Genomic DNA, 4,983 nt, shown 5'->3' with positions numbered 1-4,983 from the left:
TAGTAGTAACCATAGCCGGTGTAAAAGTTAGAAGTTCACCATAACCATCATTCCATAATCCAGTTACTATGATGTTGGAGCTAGCCAAGTTTCTCACTATCTAGGAGAGATAGCGATTCAAATCGATTTCAACCAGCTGTGAATTTATTCCTAACACAAATCCAGGCAGACCAGATCAATAGTCACCTTAGGTCACCTTTGGTACAACTTAGGTACACATTTCATGGGTTCGATCAACGCCACACAATTAGGGACAACCAGCTCCAGGACGATCAGCACTACCCTGCCCTTAAGCTCATGTCTGGTTCCTCACACATCCTTACTACCATCTAGAGCGCGCACTTTCACAGAACGGGGCCTGGCCTGAGTTAAGCTACTCGACTTCATGGTCAGAATGAGTTATCCGGCCAGCTAAGTGGGAGGCATGCATTCAATCTCAACAGAAGTTTCAACAATGGTATGGTCCTTAATCGGCACAGACAGAATCACATGAGCCAACCTACACATAGACTCCATCCGACCTTTAGTTACATTACCCCATGGTTCTTTTCCATGATAGCAAATATAGCCAACCGTGCTCTGATAGCCACCTATATCTCGCAAGTGACAGGAAATCACCCGACTTCAACAAGTCTAAGCATGGCTAAGCATATATTTGATCCTAGACCTACATAGGGTTAAAGGTATATTTATCTAGACAAAGTAGTTCTATGCATCAAGTGTTTCCAATTCAACACTTATAACCTAATACATCAAACATAAAGGACTCAAGTGATATTTTGTAAAACATGGGAGGCTTAAAATGCTCCGGGGCTTGCCTTTGAGAAAGGAAGTTGGCCTATGGTCTGGGCACTTGGGTAAGTCTTCAAAAGTTTGCTCCTCTCCTAGAGCTACGGCCTAAGGTGCCTCCTGTTATTCCTCCGGCTCTTCTTCGAACTCCAACAGAGTTATCCCTTCGGACAATCCTATGTGCATGAGCACAAAATAAGATATCATGGATGCATATATAATGACAAGTAGCATAGGATATAGTGTGATGAAATGCATCCAGCTAAGTGTTCTCAATAGCATTTCCTTAAGGTGATAACAAGTTACATTTTATTTTACTAAGTAGGTGCATATCTCTTCTCTAGTAACTAAATAAACACTTATGTAGATTATTATCTGGACTGCAAGGCAGCAGCCAATTGTTTTGACCATAACTAGAGTTATACACATCTAAATAATATATTTGTAGACTTTCTAGAAAGCATATTAAATTGGCTACAACTTTATTTTAATCATCTTAATGTGATTCAGCATTTATCTAGGTCAAACAATTTAATCTTTTAGATCTATCCAGAGAACAAGTATTTCTGACAGCAGACTTCCAACAGCCATAATTCATAAACCATAAGGCCTATGACTATGCAAATTTAACACAAGGTAGATAAGTAAGTTATCTAAAACTTTGTTATTAACAAGTTTTAGAGAAAGGATCATTATCATCATGGAATCATCGCCACAACAGAAACTACGCATGCAGCCATCTAGTTGAATTATAAAGCAATAATTAACTAGTTGCCTACAAACAAATACTTCTAAGCCTAACTAATAACATCAACAGGTTATATGCATTACAAACACCATAGAAAACATCATGGTTAAGCCTAACTAATTTATTTATATTCCATTATTAATTTCCTTAGATAATAAGGTGATTTAAAGGATAAGTATTTTTAGTGCTCAATAACTTCAAAGAAAATTATAGTAGCTTGCATATGACCCTAATAGTCTACTGTACAAATTTCATAAAATTTGGATAAGTATAGCTACCTCTAAAAAATGAGAAGTTACATATGCTTATTTTAGCAAAAATAGTTTAGCATAGTAAAAAGTGTTAAGCAACAGATTTAGTATTTTTCTTACTTTCCTCCTAGCATAAGAATACTATGTAAAAATTTGCATGATCTTATATTAAGTATTTTTATCCCATTTAATTTCACTAGAAACTAGCAATTAATTAAGATTAAATAGGAAGACCATATTTCAAGTATGCTTACTATAGGTTTAATATTTTTCCTAGTTAGACCATGTGAACACAAGACCAGCAAAATTAGAATCATAATTTTATCACTTTCCTAGCTCAAGTTATGCATTTTACAAGATATAAACTACTTTAAAAGCACTTATCTTGCTCAATTTAATTCTCCTAGAAAAATACCCTAAGAAGTATATTTCTTATTTTTATCAAATATTACTCTTCAATATGAATCCAACAAAATTTGGTTCACCCCATTTGGATACTCCTAGCTCAAGATATCATTTTTGCATGTTTGCTACAAAATCTATGAAAACAAATAAAGAAAATCAAATTCACTCGGGGTCTGTTGCTAGGTACACCCAGTCCATACACCCTGCTATGACTGACATGTGGGCCCTGGAAGTCAACTGACCCTAGACGTCAGTGAGACAGAGGCAGGGCATTGGCTTTGACTGGTGAGAACTCGTCGACGGCGAGGTCACTAACGACGAGGTCACGACCGATATGTTCCCCTCCTCGTTCCGCACCTAGTGAGCTAAGTGGGTGAACCCCTGATAGTGGTTGGCTATGGCGGTGGTGCTGCAGTGACGCATCGGTCATTTCCAGCCATGGCAAGCTCTGATGAGCACGGCTATGGCTTCCTGGTGTCGTAGCAGAGATCTAGGGTTAAATTGGGGCTTCAGTGGAGTGGCAGCGAAGGTTGGCCACGTGAATGGCAGAACAGCAGCACGAGCGCAATGGTGGCATGATGGCTATGATAGAACTGCATAATCTAATGTCTCCCAGGAGTACTTGTCTTCCATTAGACACTAAGTACTCAAGAGAGGACACTAAACTACACAGTTCCATCGAGCACACCCCAAGGGAGAACTAAAAAATCCACATTTTTCCATCAGGATCATAAATGAGAGAATAAAGCTTACAACATTCTTAAGTCATTTCTTACAACACTTTATTATAGTACCAGAATATTACCTCAATTTATTATAACAGCAGAATATAACAATGTTATCAGAGTTATAGAGGAAGCAGGATTAATTTAATCATATGGTGGAGCATTAACATAGTGGATATTTTTATATAAGAGATACTAGCAGATTTTACATCTTTTCTTATAAAAAACCTTTCATGAGGGCTATAAATAAACACTACGGTCATAGCATAAAAGGAATCCTCTCTGAGCCCACCAAGTGGTTTCCACACATAAGAGTTAGCTCTAAGTATCCTCCGATCACCTGCAATAGGGGAATAAAACCCTGAGTACTCGATTCTACTCAGCAAGACTTACTCAACAGGAGAAAAATAAAAGACTCCAAGGATATGCAAGGCTATCTGGCTTGTGGGTTATTGCATCTATGGAAGTATTACTAAATGTGCATCCTTATATTCAATTTTATTAGCAATCATTTTTAGTTCATTAACTAACCATTCTATGTAAGCACCTATGCTACTTTCAAGCATGTGGTAAGCAATCAGAACCATTTTATCACCTTTCAAGATCTAGTTCTTACTACAGTGCTAGACCATAGCCAAGTCATACCATATCACACGACGATTCATGAACCAATGTACCCCAGCTAAGTACCCCAAAACACACACTCCACTTATACCCCAGGCACAAGTAAGGCCAACCCATTCTACTCCTATCACGGGGTCCAGGTCCCCGTCCAAACTTAGACTCCAAGCCCCCACACTTGAGACCCAGCCTCAGTATGGTGCTTAGACCTCCACCTTTCCTCGCCTCCAATCAGACGGTCCAGAAAGAGCTGAAACCCACGACAAGAGCATAACAAGCCTTTCCGCTCCCATAAGGAAGTATGTGCTTAGGATAATAAGTCTGTGACTTGACTACCATCCACAGCAATGGACGGTCCTCAATCAACATAGGTGGAACAAGTGCAATTCGAGCCTCGCTTGAATGCCTAACCAAGTCCAGATCTAAAGTACCATTCCACCTGGTCTCCAATTATCATTCATATATATTCCATGTGACAGTAATATAATAACAACAATAATATCTTTCCTATCTCTCGCGAGCACTGTTTGCCTAAACGGCCGTTTAGCCCATTTACACACCGTTTAAACACTACATGGTGGTACACCATTTCCGTTTAATCGGTTGTTTTGACCGTTTAAACGACCATTTTTTCCGTTTAAACACCCATTTTGCCCGAATAATGGGCTAAATAGTAGGTGACCGACTGTTTACCGTTTAGCGTTTAGGATAACACTGCTCGCGAGTGACAGGTAATCACTCGACTTCTACCGGATCCTATAGCATAGCAATCTACACGATCCTGGCATACTAGTAGGGCTCATAAGAAAAAGGATATATATATATATATATATATATATATATATATATATATATATATATATATATATATATATATATATATATATATATATATATATGCAAGTGGGTTTTCATTCAACTCCTTAAAACTTAATGCACAAGCATAAAATAAAGCGCAGAATAATAGGGGTTATGCATTGGGGCTTGCCTAGGTAAGATATAATCAAAAGTTAGCATTCCATCATGGTGACACGTTCATCAAGGCACCATCTTTTCTGCTACCTCGGTTATTTCCACGATCCATCGTTGTTCCTATTATGATATACATGGATGCAACGTAGAGACGCAATTAATCAACAGTAACCGCAACTCTTAAAATACGATTACGCCTCTCAAGCTATGAGCTAGCTCTAACAACTAATGTACTAGGCTATGTAACCACTTCGTCAAGTAAGGCTTCGTTTCCCAACAAGTGTTTTAGTTCTAAACTCTCAAGGTGTTTCACCATTTTATTGATTAAATATATATTTTTGAACTAGGGCTCATTTAGCTACCCTAGCAAACTGATTATTATAGAGCTACAAAAATTACAATGAGCACCTATAATGTTAGGAATTTACTATGAAAGTTTTAGAGCCAACACTATCACGAATTTATCACAAAA

The sequence above is a fragment of the Miscanthus floridulus genome, chromosome 15 (assembly GCF_019320115.1).
Source record: "Miscanthus floridulus cultivar M001 chromosome 15, ASM1932011v1, whole genome shotgun sequence".
Lineage (NCBI taxonomy): Eukaryota > Viridiplantae > Streptophyta > Magnoliopsida > Poales > Poaceae > Miscanthus > Miscanthus floridulus.
The sequence above is the reverse complement of the archived record's forward strand: the minus strand, read 5'-3'. Positions refer to the sequence as shown.